The sequence below is a fragment of the Cetorhinus maximus genome, unplaced genomic scaffold (genome assembly GCF_964194155.1).
Source record: "Cetorhinus maximus unplaced genomic scaffold, sCetMax3.hap1.1 HAP1_SCAFFOLD_1164, whole genome shotgun sequence".
Lineage (NCBI taxonomy): Eukaryota > Metazoa > Chordata > Chondrichthyes > Lamniformes > Cetorhinidae > Cetorhinus > Cetorhinus maximus.
In genome coordinates, this window is record NW_027597106.1 from 11698 (window position 1) to 31060 (window position 19363).

Sequence of the window (19363 nt, forward strand, 5' to 3'; positions counted from 1 at the left end):
GATTTATGGTCGATGGACCAGATATTTACTTTATCAAAACCGTTGCTGACATTGAACACCTTTATCAATCTCTTAAACTTCTCTCCTTTAAGAAGAACAGCTCCAGCTTTTCCAGTTTCTCCACATGACCTTTACTGGGGTACAACCCTAGTAAATCCTCTTTGTACCCTCTCCAAGGCCCTGACTTAAGTACGGTGCCCAGGATGGAACCATTCCTGCACCCCCTTTAAAACCGCACTATTTAGTTTGTGTGACCTCTTCTCTGTCATCCTGTAAAAATGTATCAGTTCTGTGTTAAAGTCTCATCTTGTGTTTTATCTATGTCCACCCTCAATCTTATTACTATCGCCCTCGTCATTCCCTGTTACTGGAAAGCGTGTGTGAGGACACTGAATGAAGTGCAAATTGGGACCAGCGCTGAGCTGATGTTCACTAAAGCCAACGAACTGGTCAGCACTCATTCAGCTCTTGCATGAAGAATGATACTTACCAGGTGAGTATTGGCACTCGTACAACAGGTAGCGCAGCAACTTCTTCTGGGGGCGGAGGGCGGGAGAAGAAAAGAGAGGGAAAAAGAAAACAGTCCCTACATCGTTTCACTCAAACCCCGTGCTTTCCCTCTCCAGTGTTGCCACAACATGAGCAGCTGCTTTGGCCCTTTCTTACTGTTTTGAATCTTTCTCCCGTTCTGATTTCCTGTTGCCGGGGATTTACCAAATCCCGTCAACCCAAACGAGGGCAGTTTCCCCCCACCCCCCTTCAACGATTCACTGTCACGGCTCAGAAATTTGACATTTTAAGCAGTTTATGTCGTCTATGGATCGGAATTGGTCCGGTCACTCTTTAAGAGATTTATGGTCAATGGATCAGATATTGCTGTAAGGGATTTCAATAGATCAGATATTGGGCATGGATGATCTCGATTTAAGTGATTTATGGTCCATGGACCGGATATTGGGCAGGGATGATCTTGCTTTAAGTGACTTACTGTTGATGGACTTGATTATGGGGCAGGGACCGCCTTGCTTTAAGTGATTTACAGTCAATGGACTGGATATTGGGCAGGGACGATCTCATTTTAAGTGATTTATGGTTGATGGACTGGATTTTGGGCCGGGACGATCTCATTTTAAGTGATTTATGGTTGATGGACTGGATTGGGCCGGGGCGATCTTGCTTTAAGGGATTTATGGTTAATAGATCAGATATTGGGCAGGGATGATCCTGCTTTAAGGGATTTATAGTTAATAGATCAGATATTAGCAGGGGGCAACCTTGGTCTAAGGGATTTATGATGCATAGATCAGGTATTGGGCAGGGACTGTGCCACTTTAAAGGACTTACGGCTTATAGATCATATATTGAAAGATCCTAAGGGTATTTGATCGAGTGGCTCTGAAGGATGTTTCTTCTTGTAGAGGAGATTAAAACTAGGGGACATAGTTTAAAAATAAGATGACTCCCTTTTAAGACAGAGATTAGGAGAAACTTTTTCACGCAAAATGTCATTAGTCTGGAATTCTCTACCCCAGAGAGCAGTGGAGGCCGGGTCATTGAATATATTCAAGGCTGAGTTAGACAGACTCTTGATAGACAAGGGAAGTCAAGGAAAATTGAGCTGAGACCAAACCAGATCAGCCATGGCCTTATTGAATGGTGGAGCAGGCTTGAAGGGCTGAATGGCCCACTGCTCCTATGCTCCTATTGAGCAGGGGCAATCTCCTTTAAGGGATTTACGGCTGATGGATCAGACATTGGGCAGATATGATCTTGCTTTAAGGGATTTAAGGTCGATGGACTGGCTATTGGGCAGGGACAGTGCTGCTTTAAGAGATTTACAATCAATGGACCAGATATTGGGCAGGGATGATCTTGTTTTAAGGCATTTACAGTTGATGGACTGGATATTGGGCAGGGACTGTGCCGTTTTAAGGGAATTATAATCGATGCACCAGATATTGCGCAGGGGCAGTGCTGCTTTAAGGGATTTACAGCCCATGGGCCAGGTATTGGGCAGGGATGATCTTGCTTTAAGGGATTTGCGGTCACTGGACCAGATACTGGGCAGGGACAGTGCCACTTTAAGGGAATTATGATTGATGAACCAGATATTGGGCAGGGACAGTGCCACTTTAAGGGAATTATGATCGATGCACCAGATATTGGGCAGGGGCAATGCCGCTTTAAGGGAAATATGATCAATGAACCAGATATTGGGCAGGGACAGTGCTGCTTTAAGGGAATTATGATCGATGGACCAGATATTGGGCAGGGACAGTGCCGCTTTAAGGGAATTATGATCGTTGGACCAAATATTGGGCAGTGACAGTGCCGCTTTAAGGGAATTATGATCGATAGACTGGATATTGGGCAGGGACAGAGCCGCTTTAAGGTGGGTTTAAAGCTCCCTTCCGGGGCGGCACAGTCCGATCCCAGGTTGAATCAGTGGGTTTGAAATGTCCCAAAGTGAAGCCGGATCGGAGCCGCAGCGGGACCGGGACCGGGAGGGACCCGGAGCCGGAGCCGGAGTGAGGGCGGATCAGGCCGGGGATCCGGGTCCGGGTCCGGGGAGGCTCCCGATCCCGGTTCAGGGTCACTGCCCCCGGGACCCGCTCGGGCTTTGCTCCCGGCCCAGGAGAGCCCCCAAACTGGGGCAGATCGGCCGCTCCCGGAAAGGTGAGAAACCCGGGGGGGGGGTAAATCCCGGGGGGGGGAGGGGGCGGGGGGGTAAATCCCGGGGGGGGGAGGGGGCGGGGGGAGGGGGCGGGGGGGGTAAATCCCGGGGGGGAGGGGGCGGGGGGGTAAATCCCGGGGTGGGGAGAGGGCGGGGGGGTAAATCCCGGGGTGGGGAGAGGGCGGGGGGGTAAATCCCGGGGTGGGGAGGGGGCGGGGGGGTAAATCCCGGGGTGGGGAGGGGGCGGGGGGGTAAATCCCGGGGTGGGGAGGGGGCGGGGGGTAAATCCCGGGGGGGGGGGGAGGGGGCGGGGGGTAAATCCCGGGGGGGGGGGGAGGGGGCGGGGGGTAAATCCCGGGGGGGGAGGGGGCGGGGGGTAAATCCCGGGGGGGGAGGGGGCGGGGGGTAAATCCCGGGGGGGGGAGGGGGCGGGGGGTAAATCCCGGGGGGGGGGAGGGGGCGGGGGGGTAAATCCCGGGGGGAGGGAGGGGGCGGGGGGGTAAATCCCGGGGGGGGGAGGGGCGGGGGGGTAAATCCCGGGGGGGGAGGGGCGGGGGGGTAAATCCCGGGGGGGGAGGGGCGGGGGGGTAAATCCCGGGGGGGGAGGGGCGGGGGGGTAAATCCCGGGGGGGGAGGGGCGGGGGGGTAAATCCCGGGGGGGGGGAGGGGGCGGGGGGTAAATCCCGGGGGGGGGAGGGGGCGGGGGGTAAATCCCGGGGGGGGGAGGGGGCGGGGGGTAAATCCCGGGGGGGGGAGGGGGCGGGGGGTAAATCCCGGGGGGGGGAGGGGGCGGGGGGGGTAAATCCCGGGGGGGGGTAAATCCCGGGGGGGGAGGGGTCGCCCCCGGGCTCGGGCTCCTCCCGCGGAGCGAGTTCCTGGGTTAACTCACTAACTGGGTTAACTCACTAACTGGGTTAACTCACTAACTGGGTTAACCAACTATTTGGGCAAATTAACCAACCGAGCGCGCTTGTTAACTAACTTCGCAGGCAGACCAACTAACCAGGCTAACTAATTAACTGGTTGGCTAACTAACCAAGCTGTCTAACTTGGCCAATTTGCCCAGTCTAACTAACTAACCTGACTAGTTAGCTAATGAAGATAGCGAGTTAACTCTGAGCTAGCTAACCAGTTTTGCTAACTAGCCGGTCTGACTAACTAGGCTGGTTAGCAAACCAAACTAACTAACTAACTGAGGGGGGTGGGGAGTGGGAGGATGGGGGAGGGTGAGGGGGATGAGTGAGGAGGATGAGGAGGGATGGGGTGAGTAGGGAGGGGGAGGAGAGGGGTTGAGTGGGGGGAGGAGGGGGGTTGAGTAGAGGGGAGGAGGGCATTTGAGTGGGGGATGTGGGGGGGGAGGAGTGGGCTAGGAAGGGGTTTGGGGAGGGTCTGGAGACGAGGGGGGATGGGGGGGAATCAGGTTCTGTTGTGATGCACTCTGCAGTTGAATAGCCCATTCAGCTGCAGCCGCCTGAACCCCACGTGTGGCGGCCGGGATGAGGCGCTGCCCTTGGAACCCGTACCGATTTGACAAGAGTTGGCTCTTCGAAATTTGGGGAGTGTGTGCGGCTGGGCTGGGGGGCGGGGTGGGACACTGGGGGAGTTGTGGATTGGGGAGGGGGACACTGGGGGAGTTGTGGATTGGGGAGGGGGACACTGGGGGAGTTGTGGATTGGGGAGGGGGACACTGGGGGAGTTGTGGATTGGGGAGGGGGACACTGGGGGAGTTGTGGATTGGGGAGGGGGACACTGGGGGAGTTGTGGATTGGGGAGGGGACACTGGGGGAGTGTGGATTGGGGAGCTGGGTCAGGGGTTGTGTGGGTGACGGGGAGTGAATTGTAGGAGGGAGGAGGGAGGGAGTGGGGTTATTGGGAGATGGGAGGGTGTTATTGGTGGGGGGTATTGGGTGGGGGGTATTGGGGGTTATTGGGTGGGGGTGTTATGGCTGGGGGGGTTATTGGGTGGGGGTTATTGGGTGGGGGTTATTGGGGGGGTTATGGGTGGGGGTTATTGGTGGGGGTTATGGGGTGGGGGTTATGGGTGGGTGGGGGTTATGGGGGGGTTATTGGGTGGGTGGGGGTTTTATGGTGGGAGTTATGGGGTGGGTGTTATGGGGGGCTTATGGGTGGGGGTTATGGGTGTGGGTTATGGGTGGGGGGTTATGGGGATGTTATGGGTGGGGTTATTGGGGGGTTATGGGTGGGGTTATTGGGTGGGGGTTATGGTTGGGGGGGGTTATGGGGTGGGGGGTGTTATGGGTGGGGTGGGGTTATTGGGGGGGTTATGGGTGGGGGGGTTTATGGGGGGGTTGTGGGTGGGGGGGTTATGGGTGGGGGGTTTATGGGGGGGTTATGGGTGGGGGGGTTATGGGGTGGGTGGGGGGTTATTGGGTGGGGGGTTTATGGGGGGGTTATGGGTGGGGGGGTTATGGGTGGGGGGTTTATGGGGGGGTTATGGGTGGGGGGGTTATGGGGTGGGTGGGGGGTTATTGGGTGGGGGGTTTATGGGGGGGTTATGGGTGGGGGGGTTTATGGGGGGTTTGTGGGTGGGGAGGTTTATGGGGTGGGTGGGGGGTTATTGGGTGGGGGGTTTATGGGGGGGTTATGGGTGGGGGGGTTTATGGGGGTGTTATGGGTGGAGGTTATGGGTGGGGGGTTATGGGTGGAGGTTATGGGTGGGGGGTTATGGGGGGGTTATGGGTGGGGGTTGGGTATAACGGACAGTCCCTGGTGAGTTGGTGGTTTTAACTCTGGGTTCTCTCTGCCCCCCAGTGGACATTGAGGACAGTGCGCTGGACCAGTTCCTCAGCCCGGCCTTCGAGAAACCAACTTCACACCTATAGCCCGGCCGGACTGTCCGACCCCTCACCCCTCACCCCTCACCCCGGACTGCTCGCCGACAAGGAGGGGGTTTGACATCAAGCGGACATTGACAGGAACATTGCATGGACCCCCCGGCCCAGCGGGGGTGGGGAGGAGGAGACCGGCCGGACGTTGGAGCTAAAGACTCAGTCAATGGGACACTGGTCAAGCGGAGAGGACCCTGCACGCGGAGGGGGAGCCTCTCTGCATCTTCTACCCCTCTTGGGAATAGCATGATCCCACCCAGCCTCAGGCAGCCGCCCGGCAGACCAGCTGCTTCTCCCTCCTCCGGGGATCTCGGCACCAGCATCGACTCTCCGTTCCCTTCCATGTGGCCTTTCTCCCGGATGCTGCCTGACTGCGGGGGAGGGGGTGGGGGAGGGGGTGGGGGGGGGGGTGAGGGAGGGTTGGGCTGCCTCTCGCCATCTCCCACCTTTATTGACAGACGTTGAATGGTGATGGCGTCTCTCTGCGGGAGGGGAGGGGGTGAAATCGGAGCCCAGCATTGCCCTCACGCCTCATTTACTGTGCAGAACATTACAAATCCCCCTCCCCCTCCCTGCCGCTGGGAGTGGATGGTGGCTTGGTGGGGGAGGGGAGGTTCCTTCCCTCTGCCCCTGCCCCCACCCCAGGCTGGATTAACCCCTGACCCCTTGGCTTTAACCAGACTAACACCGCTGCATGCTGGGATATGGCAGAGCTTGATGGGAATGGTATTGCGCCTGGTCACTCCAGCTTTCTGTAGGGGGGTAACCCACCCACGCTATTCCCTAACAGAATAAACATTCCCCTTTCACCCCCAGACTGTCCGCTCTGCGCCAGGCGACATTTCACATGGAGTTCGGAGCTCGGAGCTGTCTGGAATGGCTGACTGTCTGGAATGGCTGACTGTCTGTCTGGCTGACTGTCTGTGTGCAGCATCTCACTGACCTGCACCAGTTTCACTGCCCTGCGACCTGCCAACACCAATAAACTGCTCAACACAGAGAACTGACCCTTTATTTCCTCCTTTTTGCACCATTCCACCCACCAGCCCCCCCACAACCACCAGCCACCCTCTCACTTCCCTTCACACACTGACTCTCACTGGGGTACGGGTCCCACACACACTGACTCTCGCTGGGGTACAGGTCCCACACACACTGACTCTCACTGGGGTACGGGTCCCACACACACTGACTCTCACTGGGGTACGGGTCCCACACACACTGACTCTCACTGGGGTACGGGTCCCACACACACCGACTCACACTGGGGTACGGGTCCCACAGACCCTGATGTCTGCCCTCCAGCCCCTGACCGATAGAGGAGAGACCACGATAAGGATTTACCTCCAGCTGCAGCAGTTTGAGGTTTATCATATTGCTACCCACGCCCACCCTTTTCCCCTGCAACCCCCATCAGCCTGTACCCCTTTGGCATTGGGGTCTCCCCAAGGGTTCAGCAATGGAGTGGACAGTGGCCAGGGAAGGTGACCCTGCAGCCCACTGAGGAGGGAGAGCAGTGCAGACACTGGACCCAAGAAAGCTGCCTCGGGGTAGGGCCCGATAGTGGGACTGGGTGGGGGGCGGGGGTCGAGGGGTTTAGCGGAAGCAGCCCCTACTTTCTGGAGCTACCACAACTGTGCAGGACCTGATGTGAGATGGAGCGATGGCTGTCTACGTAGGCTCAGCGCGACAGCCGTGTTTGTGCACAGCAAGAGCCCACAAACAGCATTGATGTGAACGAGTGGCTTAACGAGTATTTGGTTAAAGCAAGAATCCTACTTGAGCCGCTCGGTGTCCTGGTCAGTGAGGATCGTGGTGGCACCGAGTGCTGACCTTGATGTCCAGTCTCACCTTCATTGTTATATTTCTGCCCCACTGTGTAGTTTGTTTTTAACTAAAAATGTATTTAGCCTCCCAGATCTGACAATCCAAAGAGGGGGAGATGAGGGGAAGGTTTTTTTTTTACGCAGCGAGTTGTTGTGATCTGGAAGGCGCTGCCTGAAAGGGCAGCGGAAGCAGATTCAATAGGAACTTTCAAGGGGGAAATTGGATAAACACTTGAAGGGGGACAATGGCAGGACTGTGGGGAGAGAGAGCGGGGGTGCATTGGAATGTAGGAATAATTCAATCCATTCTTTCAAAGGGGCTAGTACAGGCATGATGGGGCAATTGGCCTCCTCCTTGTGCCACATAAGAGTGAGTTCCAGCGTCCTGCCCGACCCAGCCACGCCTCGTCTGCGAGTCTAAGACAGCAGGAGTCGGAGGTCTTTCAACCTTGGGAGGCATCACATCTGAGCCCCGTTCTCTCATTGTTAAGGTGATGGGGGGAGGAGGAGGGGGAGTGGGCAGGAGCAGGAATCCAGGCTGACCTCCAGCTCCACTCTCTATCCTCACAACGAGGCTAAATGCCGTCCGAATCGAGCCCAGTATCGTGCCGGGTGGTCCATTCGCCCACCCAGCGCTGGGCGCATGCACCAATCATTTACTGGCATATTTCTGGCAGTGCCCCTTTCCACGTCCAATAAGAACTTAAATCGAGGCTTAAATCACTCATGGCGTTTGGGAGGAGCTTGATTTTTTGCTCTGGTTTGTGTGTGCATTGATTGCCAAGCTCTAACTATCAACCTGAGCACTGGGCTTGAACAAAAAAGCTTTGTGTGTGTTGACTCAGCCTCAGGAGAGTGTGTGTGTGTGTGTGTGTGAGAGAGAGAGAGAGAGAGAGAGACACTCACACTCAGGGTGGATATCCCCTGTCCCCGTTACAGTGGTCTTGGTCATAGAGACATGGAGTCATTACAGCACAGAAACAGGCCATTCAGCCCATCGAGTCCGTTCTAGCTGCGTACAGTGTACAACACGACAATTTTGACTTTTTTCATGGGATGCGGGCATCACTGGCGAGGTCAGCATTTGTTGCCCATCCCTAATTGCCCCGGAACTGAGTGGCCTATCGGCCGTTTCAGAGGGGCAGTTAAGAGTCATCACCACACCGTAAGAGGCCATTCAGCCCATCTGCCCCCCATGCTGGCGTTTCTGCTGCTTCCTGCTATCGCCTCACCCTGTCAGCCTATCCTTCTATTCCTTTCTGCCTCTTGTGTTTATCCCACCGGTTAAACGCGCCGATGCATCTGCCCTGCCTGCAAAAAGGGGGCAATGACACCTTTATTTCCTTCATGAAATCTCTTGGTCTCTCGCTCCTTCTGTTTGTGGCGTCAGCCTCGTCACCCGGTTACACCTCGACCCTCTGGCAAGTTCTCCTCCGTCGAGCGTCTCACCCTCGATTCACCGACTGTCCATCCCGCACCCCCCACCCCCACTCCCCGATCCGTCACCTCATGTTTAAAATCCTGCTTCTGAAATGCCTGCCCCAAATTCTACAAGATCGTCCCTGAAAGGTCTCGCTCTGTTTCCCCAACCCCTCCCCCCACCTCAGCCTCAGAACCCCCCCTCTCTGTTTACTCGTGGGAAAAGTAACTCCCCCTCCCCCACGTCACTCCCAGCAGCCTTTACAAATTCCCAGGTCTCCGCTCTTTGGCCCTTGAAGTTGGCTTGTGCCAATCTTGCCACCTCCCGCTTTGATTCCCTCACCCAGAGTAAGACCCTCACCGTCTCCCATCCTGAGATCACTGCCCCCCCAGGTCCACCCTTCATCGCCACGTTCTTCAAATCCGAGGGTTTGAACTTATTTGATATGTCGTCAAGTCAAGACTGAACCACGTTGGACAGGGTGGGATCCTCCCCTCCCCCACTGAAACTGCTTCACCATCCCAGAGTCACCCACCCCAGGCTTGCGAATTCTCTCCCTCTCCTTTAAACGCCTCTCCGCTGCCTCCTGCACTCCCTCATCCCCAACACCATGTGAGGAGCTCATGGGTTTCACTGTCACAAAGATTAAAATGATCCCCATTCCTTTAGCAACCTCCCCCACCCCGGGATAAGCACCCCCCCCCAAGATTCACCCCTGCCCAAGACTAAAACTCGACTTTCTCTCCCGACCACCATCCCTCCCGCCCCCACCATTCCCCCTCCTATCTCAACTTGACTGTTAGACCCAATTCCCACAATCCCATTCATCCAAAACTGCTGACTACACAACACTCCCAGGACAGGTACAGCACGGGGTTAGATACAGAGTAAAGCTCCCTCTACACTGTCCCCATCAAACACTCCCAGGACAGGTACAGCACGGGGTTAGATACAGAGTAAAGCTCCCTCTTCACTGTCCCCATCAAACACTCCCAGGACAGGTACAGCACGGGGTTAGATACAGAGTAAAGCTCCCTCTACACTGTCCCCATCAAACATTCCCAGGACAGGTACAGCACGGGGTTAGATACAGAGTAAAGCTCCCTCTACACTGTCCCCATCAAACACTCCCAGGACAGGTACAACACGGGGTTAGATACAGAGTAAAGCTCCCTCTACACTGTCCCCATCAAACACACCCAGGACAGGTATAGCACAGGGTTAGATACAGAGTAAAGCTCCCTCTACACTGTCCCCATCAAACACTCCCAGGACAGGTACAGCACGGGGTTAGATACAGAGTAAAGCTCCCTCTACACTGACCCCATCAAACACACCCAGGACAGGTACAGCACAGGGTTAGATACAGAGTAAAGCTCCCTCTACACTGTCCCCATCAAACACTCCCAGGACAGGTACAGCACGGGGTCAGATACAGAGTAAAGCTCCCTCTTCACTGTCCCCATCAAACACTCCCAGGACAGGTACAGCACGGGGTCAGATACAGAGTAAAACTTCCTCTACACAGTCCCCATCAAACACTCCCAGGACAGGTACACCACGGGGTTAGATACAGATTAAAGCTCCCTCTACACTGTCCCCATCAAACACTCCCAGGACAGGTACAGCACGGGGTTAGATACAGAATAAATCTCCCTCTACACTGTCCCCATCAAACACTCCCAGGACAGGTACACCACGGGGTTAGATACAGAGTAAAGCTCCCTCTACACTGTCCCCATCAAACACTCCCAGGACAGGTACACCACGGGGTTAGATACAGAGTAAAGCTCCCTCTACACCGTCCCCATCAAACATTCCCAGGACAGCTACAGCACGGGGTTAGATACAGAGTAAAGCTCCCTCTACACTGTCCCCATCAAACACTCCCAGGACAGGTACAGCACGGGGTTAGATACAGAGTAAAGCTCCCTCTACACTGTTCCCATCAAACACTCCCAGGACAGGTACACCACGGGGTTCAATACAGGGTAAAGCTCCCTCTACACTGTCCCCATCAAACACTCCCAGGACAGGTACAGCACGGGGTTAGATACAGAGTAAAGCTCCCTCTACACTGTCCCCATCAAACACTCCCAGAGCAGGTACAGCACGGGGTTAGATACAGATTAAAGCTCCCTCTACACTGTCCCCATGAAACACTCTCAGGACAGGTACAGCACGGGGTTAGATACAGAGTAAAGCTCCCTCTACACTGTCCCCATCAAACACTCCCAGAGCAGGTACAGCACGGGGTTAGATACAGAGTAAAGCTCCCTCTACACTGTCCCCATCAAACACTCTCAGGACAGGTACAGCACGGGGTTAGATACAGAGTAAAGCTCCCTCTACACTGTCCCCATCAAACACTCCCAGGACAGGTACAGCACGGGGTTAGTTACAGAGTAAAGCTCCCTCTACACTGTCCCCATCAAACACTCCCAGAGTTGGTGCCTTGTGTGTGCCCTGACTGAACGTGAGCTGAATGTTGAACTGTAGGGGGCATCATGTCACCATTTCCAGTCTGATATTAATGTCCACACTGCTCACACAGACCCAAACACACTTCTCTAGGACAATGATTCAGTCCGGGATAAAAAGGGAAAATGCTGGAAAAACTCAGCGGGTCTAACAGTATCTGTGGAGGGAGAAACAAAGTTAACGTTTAGGGTCTGTATGACTGCTTCAGCCTGGGTTCCATCTCAGCTGCTGGGTAGTAAGAGATTCAGTGTAAATCCCCACAGCAAGAGACTGATATTCTAGCTAAGGTGCAGTCACTGAGGGAGCTGTGAGCTGCCTGTTATGTGCGCTGGCAATGTGCCTGTGAAATGCAGTTTGGCAGGTTTTGCTGCTGTTTGCTGCCAGTGGCTGTTAGTAATTGTTTGTTAGGAGGGATATTGCAGCTCCCTGTGTTTATTTCTGTCTCTCTCTCTAGCTGTACCCTCTGTGTACCCTTAGTGTTTCTCACTGCTTGTCGCTTTCTCTCTCTTTGTCTCTGTCTTTCCTTAACTTCTATATCTCTCTTAATCTTTCTGTGCAGCTCTCTCTTCCCTATCCCACCCCTCACCCCTGCATCTATCACTCTCTCTGATTATCTCGCTCTGCATCTCGCTCCATTTTGTGTATCTGTCTCTGTCTCTCTCTCTCTGTCTCTATCTGAATCTCTCTCTGTGTCTCACTATCTGTCTCTCTCTGTTTCTGTCTCTCTCTCTCTATCTAGGTGTGTATCCCAATCTGTCTCTTTCTAGCTGTGTGTGTCTCTCTCTCTTTGTCTCTCCCTATCCTCTCTCTCTCTATCTGTGCCTCTCTCCCTATCTCTGTCTCACTCTCTCTGTCACACTCCCTATCTTCTCTCTCTATCTCTGTCTCTCTCTCTCTGTATCTGACTCTCTCCCTATCTTTCTCTTTATTTGTCTCCATAAGACCATAATACGTATGAGCAGAAGTAGGCCATTCAGCCCATCAAATCTGCTCCACCATTCAATGAGATCATGGCTGATCTGATAATCCTCAACTCCACTTTCCTGCCTTTTCCCCATAACCCTTGATTCCCTTACTGATTAAAAATCTGTCTATCTCAGCCTTGAACGTCCTTAGTGACCCAGGCTTTACAGCCCTCTGACATAAAGAATTCCACAGATTCACTACCCTCTGAGAGAAGAAATTCCTCCTCATCTCTGTTTTAAATGGGAGATCCCTTACTCTGAGATTATGCCCTCTGGTCCTAGACTCTCCCACAAGGGGAAACAACCTTACAGCATCTACCCTGTCAAGTCCCCTAAGAATCTTATATGTTTCAATAAGGTCGCCTCTCATTCTTCTAAACTCCAGTGAGTACAGACCCAACCTACTCAACCTCTCCTCATAAGAAAATCCCTCCATACCCAGGATCAACCTAGTGAACCTTCTCTGTACTGCTTCCAATGCCAGTATATCTTTCCTTAGATAAGGGGACCAAAACTGTTCACAGGCCCCCTTTCTATCTCTGTCTCTCTCTCTATCTGCCTCCCTCCCTATCCTCTCTCTGTCTCTCTATCTGTGTGTCTCTCTCTGTCTGTGTGTCTCTCTCTCTCTATCCTTCTCTTTCTCTATCTCTATCTCTGTCTCTCTCTTTCTGTGTCCCTGTCTCCCAATCCTCTCTCTGTCTCTCTTTCTATCTGTGTGTGTCTCTCTCTGTCTGTCTCTCTCCCTATCCTTCTCTCTCTCTCGATCTGTCTCTCTCTGTCTCTGTCCTTATCCTTCTCTCTGTCTCTCCCTCTTTGTCTGAGTCTCTCTCCCTATCCTTCTCTCTCTCTCTGTCTGTGTCTGTCCTTATCCTTCTCTCTATCTCTGTCTCTCTCTGTCTGTCTCTCTCCCTATCCCCGCTCTCTCTGTTTCTCTCTATCCTTCTCTATCTATCTCTCTCTCTCTCTCTGCACACGTTTTCTGCTCTGTTGGAGGAGGTAGTCAGTTTTTCGAGATGAATGTTAAAAATGGGGCTGCTCTCCCAGGTGAGCAGAAAAGATTAACGGGAACTATTTCGGGAAGAAGAGTTCTCCCTGGCGTCGATATTTATCCATCAACCAAACAGATTGGGCCTCTGGCACCGTGCTGTTTGTGGGATCTTGCTGTGCAAACGCTGGTCATCACATTTCCTACAGCAGGGGTTACACAGCCAGTATTTCATTGGCTGCGAAACACTCTGAGATAGGAAGTGTGTGAAAGGTTCTAACCAGCGGAGAATTTCCCTGAAAGATATGAATGAAGCAGACCCTAGGGACATGGGAGCAGGAGAAAGCCATTCAGCCCATCGAGCCTGCCCCGCCATTCAATATGTCCATGGCTGATCATCCGCTTCGAGATAGTTTCATGGCTTTTCAGTGCCGATTTATTTAATTTAAATCCCCCCAGCTGCCCTGTGGGATTTGGACTCATTAATAACCAGGTTGGTAAGCAGACCTCGGGGTTACTAGTCCAGTGTGTATTCCGCTCTATGCTTGTTTGCTATGGTCACAGTTTCGAAAATCCAAAATCCCTCTCTGAATTCCTCTGCTCCTCTCAGTGCTTCTCCCACAAACACAAACACATTCCCCTCACACTCACCGTCCTGAGGTTCTGAGTCAGCACAAGGGTATTCCCTTGCTCAGGACCATTGCTCACCGTCATATTTATGGTTTCGTGACTAACGCTCACAGACACCTGAGCACGAAAGTCCCTCCCAAACACCTTTAAGGAATGAACACCCAGTGCATTAAGTGATTTCTATTTTACACATGAGGCCGCCTGGTCTGCGTTGCTTTTCCATCCTTAGCCCCCGGGGCTCAGTTAGTTCGATGGCTGGAATGTGATGCAGAGTGGATGCCAGCGGTGTGGGTACCACCCCTGGCACAGGCTGTGCTGGCTCAGAGAGGCCTACCTGCAGGCCTCGCCCCACTCTGCAAGCCATATCTCACCACTTGTTCCAGTCCTTTTCTGGACCTTAGGCCCCCCACCTCCAGGACGAACCTGTGGATAGAGCAATGCCAGAGATTTGCCAGTGAACGTTTGGTGCAACCACCCTCGGCAGCTCAGTGTGGGCCACCCAGAGTGATTCTGCTCGGTGGTAAAGCTCCTTCTGCCAACTCTGACCCTCCCATAAGTTCTAGAGACTGAGCTGAGCCCAAGGCTGTTGGCAGCTGCCTGGATACATTCACCCTCCCCTCCCCCCATAGAGAGAGCAGAGCCGCCAGTGTTAACTGCAAACGCCCCCTCCCCCTGCCCACCAGAGACCCCTGGGTTCATCTCTCTCTCTGTAACTGGGGCTCAGGCCTCGCTCCCTCTCTCTCTAACTGGGGCTCAGGCCTCGCGCTCTCTCTCTCTCTGTAACTAGGGCTCAGGCCTCGCTCCCTCTCTCTGTAACTGGGGCTCAGGCCTCGCTCCCTCTCTCTCTAACTGGGGCTCAGGCCTCGCGCTCTTTCTCTCTCTCTCTAACTGGGACTCAGGCCTCGCTCTCTCTCTCTGTAACTAGGGCTCAGGCCTCGCTCTCTCTCTGTAACTAGGGCTCAGGCCTCACTCTCTCTCTCTCTGTAACTAGGGCTCAGGCCTCGCTCCCTCTCTTTGTAACTGGGGCTCAGGCCTCGCGCTCTCTCTCTCTCTCTAACTGGGACTCAGGCCTCGCTCTCTCTCTCTGTAACTAGGGCTCAGGCCTCGCTCTCTCTCTCTGTAACTAGGGCTCAGGCCTCGCTCTCTCTCTCTGTAACTAGGGCTCAGGCCTCGCTCTCTCTCTGTAACTAGGGCTCAGGCCTCGCTCTCTCTCTCTCTCTCTGTAACTAGGGCTCAGGCCTCGCTCTCTCTCTCTGTAACTAGGGCTCAGGCCTCGCTCTCTCTCTCTGTAACTAGGGCTCAGGCCTCGCTCTCTCTCTGTAACTAGGGCTCAGGCCTCGCTCTCTCTCTCTCTCTCTGTAACTAGGGCTCAGGCCTCGCTCTCTCTCTCTGTAACTAGGGCTCAGGCCTCGCTCTCTCTCTCTGTAACTAGGGCTCAGGCCTCGCTCTCTCTCTGTAACTAGGGCTCAGGCCTCGCTCTCTCTCTCTCTCTCTGTAACTAGGGCTCAGGCCTCGCTCTCTCTCTCTCTCTGTAACTAGGGCTCAGGCCTCGCTCTCTCACTCTCTCTCTCTGTAACTAGGGCTCAGGCCTCGCTCTCTCTAACTGGGGCTCAGGCCTCGCTCGCTCTCTCTGTAACTGGGGCTCAGGCCTTGCTCTCTCTCTCTAACTGGGACTCAGGCCTCGCTCGCTCTCTCTGTAACTAGGGCTCAGGCCTCACTCTCTCTCTCTCTGTAACTAGGGCTCAGGCCTCACACTCTCTCTCTCTGTAACTAGGGCTCAGGCCTCGTTCTCTCTCTCTCTCTGTAACTAGGGCTCAGGCCTCGCTCCCTCTCTCTCTCTAACTGGGGCTCAGGCCTCGCTCACTCTCTCTGTAACTAGGGCTCAGGCCTCGCTCTCTCTCTCTCTCTCTCTAACTGGGGCTCAGGCCTCGCTCTCTCTCTCTCTGTAACTAGGGCTCAGGCCTCGCTCTCTCTAACTGGGGCTCAGGCCTCGCTCGCTCGCTCTCTGTAACTGGGGCTCAGGCCTTGCTCTCTCTCCCTAACTGGGACTCAAGCCTCGCTCTCTCTCTCTCTGTAACTAGGGCTCAGGCCTCGCTCGCTCTCTCTGTAACTAGGGCTCAGGCCTTGCTCTCTCTCTCTAACTGGGGCTCAGGCCTCGCTCTCTCTCTCTCTCTCTCTAACTGGGGCTCAGGCCTCGCTCTCTCTCTCTCTCTCTCTAACTGGGGCTCAGGCCTCGCTCTCTCTCTCTCTCTAACTGGGGCTCAGGCCTCGCTCTCTCTCTCTCTCTCTAACTGGGGCTCAGGCCTCGCTCTCTCTCTCTCTCTCTAACTGGGGCTCAGGCCTCGCTCTCTCTCTCTCTCTAACTGGGGCTCAGGCCTCGCTATCTCTCTCTCTCTAACTGGGGCTCAGGCCTCGCTCTCTCTCTCTCTGTAACTGGGGCTCAGGCCTCTCTCTCTCTCTCTCTCTCTGTAACTGGGACTCAGGCCTCACTCTCTCTCTCTCTAACTGGGGTTCAGGCCTCGCTCTCTCTCTCTCTAACTGGGGCTCAGGCCTCTCTCTCTCTCTCTCTCTGTAACTAGGGCTCAGGCCTCTCTCTCTCTCTCTGTAACTGGGGCTCAGACCTCGCTCTCTCTCTCTCTCTGTAACTGGGACTCAGGCCTCGCTCTCTCTCACTCTCTCTAACTGGGACTCAGGCCTCGCTCTCTCTCTCTCACTCTCTCTAACTGGGGCTCAGGCCTCGCTCTCTCGCTCTCTAACTGGGGCTCAGGCCTCGCTCTCTCTCTCTCTAACTGGGGCTCAGGCCTCGCTCTCTCTCTCTCTAACTGGGGCTCAGGCCTCGCTCTCTCTCTCTCTAACTGGGGCTCAGGCCTCGCTCTCTCTCTCTCTTACTGGGGCTCAGGCCTCGCTCTCTCTCTCTCTCTAACTGGGGCTCAGGCCTCGCTCTCTCTCTCTCTAACTGGGGCTCAGGCCTCGCTCTCTCTCTCTCTCTCTAACTGGGGCTCAGGCCTCGCTCTCTCTCTCTCTCTCTAACTGGGGCTCAGGCCTCGCTCTCTCTCTCTCTCTCTCTCTAACTGGGGCTCAGGCCTCGCTCTCTCTCTCTCTAACTGGGGCTCAGGCCTCGCTCTCTCTCTCTCTCTAACTGGGGCTCAGGCCTCGCTCTCTCTCTCTCTAACTGGGGCTCAGGCCTCGCTCTCTCTCTCTCTAACTGGGGCTCAGGCCTCGCTCTCTCTCTCTCTCTCTAACTGGGGCTCAGGCCTCGCTCTCTCTCTCTCTCTCTAACTGGGGCTCAGGCCTCGCTCTCTCTCTCTCTCTCTCTAACTGGGGCTCAGGCCTCGCTCTCTCTCTCTCTCTCTAACTGGGGCTCAGGCCTCGCTCTCTCTCTCTCTAACTGGGGCTCAGGCCTCGCTCTCTCTCTCTCTCTCTCTAACTGGGACTCAGGCCTCGCTCTCTCTCTCTGTAACTAGGGCTCAGGCCTCTCTCTCTCTCTCTCTCTCTGTAACTGGGGCTCAGGCCTGGCTCTCTCTCTCTCTCTAACTGGGGCTCAGGCCTCGCTCTCTCTCTCTCTAACTGGGGCTCAGGCCTCGCTCTCTCTCTCTCTAACTGGGATCCAGGCCTCGCTCTCTCTCTCTCTAACTGAGGCTCAGGCCTCGCTCTCTCTCTCTAACTGGGGCTCAGGCCTCGCTCTCTCTCTCTCTCTAACTGGGGCTCAGGCCTCGCTCTCTCTCTCTCTCTAACTGGGGCTCAGGCCTCGCTCTCTCTCTCTCTCTCTCTCTCTAACTGGGACTCAGGCCTCGCGCTCTCTCTCTCTGTAACTAGGGCTCAGGCCTCTCTCTCTCTGTAACTGGGGCGCAGGCCTGGCTCTCTCTCTCTCTCTCTCTCTAACTGGGGCTCAGGCCTCGCTCTCTCACTCTCTCTCTCTCTAACTGGGGCTCAGGCCTCACTCGCTCTCTCTCTCTCTCTGTAACTGGGACTCAGGCCTCGCTCTCTCTCTCTCTGTAACTAGGGCTCAGGCCTCTCTCTGTCTAACTGGGGCTCAGGCCTCGCTCTCTCGCTCTCTCTCTCTAACTGGGACTCAGGCCTCGCTCTCTGTGATTGGGGTTTGTCACCAACTATCCCTGCCTTGATTTCTACTCCCTCACACTGTTTTATTTCATTCTTCCTGTAAATGGTTTCACTTCTAACAAGAACTTGACAAAAGCCAGAGTGGTGAGAATGTGGAACTCACTCCCACAGGGAGTGGTTGAGGTGAATAGTGTAGAAACATTTAAGGGGAAGCTGGATAAACACATGAGGAAGGAAGGAGTAGAAGGTTATGCTGTTAGGGTGAGATGAGAAAAGATGGGAGGAGGCCCAGGTGGAGTATAAACCCCAGTCTGGACTGGTTGGGCCAAATGGCCTGTTTCTGTGTTGTATACCTTACGTAATTCACCCAGGCTCCTTCGACAGCACCCACGACCACTACCATCTAGAAGGGCAAGGGCAGCAGATAGATAACACCACCACCCGCAAGTTCCCCAAGTCACTCACCGTCCTGAATTGGAAATATAATCGGCCGTTCCTTCACTGTCGCTGGGTCAAAATCCTGGAACTCTCTCCCTAACAACACTCCCTAACTAAGGGGCAACTAGGGATGGGCAATAAATGCTGGCCCAGCCAACGATGCCCACATTCCCTGAACTAATTAAAGGAAAACCACCCTAGTGGACGAGAAAGGGTTAACATTTCAGGGTTGGACCAGATGAGGCAGCAGGAGTGATCGACCATCACGGTGTATCAGTCTGAGGCTAAACCCAAATCTCTCAGCACCCAGAGCAGCCAACCCAAACCGAGAGGGTCAGTGCCCACAGGAGTGAGTGATCCACACCCACCAGTCTCTGCCTGTACCCCAACAACTGTCAGTACCCACAGAAGGTGAGAGATCTCTCCATAAGACATAGGAGCAGAAATTAGGCCATTCGGCCCATCGAGTCTGCTCCGCCATTCAATCATGGCTGATAATTTTCTCAACTCCATTCTCCCGCCTTCTCCCCATAACCTTTGATCCCCCTTACCAATCAAGAACCTATCTATCTCGGTCTTAAATACACTCAATAACCTGACCTCCGCAGCCTTCTGCGGCAATGAATTCCATAGATTCACCACTCTCTGGCTAAAGAAGTTTCTCCTCATCTTTGTTCTAAAAAGGTCTTCCCTTTACTCTGAGGCTGTGCCCTCGGGTCCTAGTCTCTCCTACTAATGGAAACATCTTCCCCACGTCCACTCTATCCAGGCCTTTCAGTATTCTGTAAGTTTCAATCAGATCCCCCCTCATCCTTCTAAACTCCATCGAGTATAGACCCAGAGTCCTCAAACGTTCCTCATATGTTAAGCCTTTCATTCCTGGGATCGTTCTCGTGAACCTCCTCTGGACCCTCTCCAGGACATCCTTCCTGAGATACGGGGCCCAAAATTGTTCACAATATTCTAAATGTGGTCTGACCAGAGCCTTATAAAGCCTCGGCAACACATCCCTGCTTTTATAGTCTAGTCCTCT

General features: G+C 54.4%; 1 long non-coding RNA gene across 1 annotated transcript; it reads left to right on the forward strand.

Annotated features, from left to right (window-relative positions):
• Positions 1 to 2428: 2428 nt before the first annotated feature.
• Positions 2429 to 6522, forward strand: LOC144675800 (uncharacterized). Its single transcript, XR_013575165.1, has 2 exons — positions 2429 to 2676; positions 5447 to 6522. It is a non-coding gene; the product is annotated as an uncharacterized LOC144675800 (long non-coding RNA).
• The last annotated feature ends 12841 nt before the right edge of the window (positions 6523 to 19363 follow it).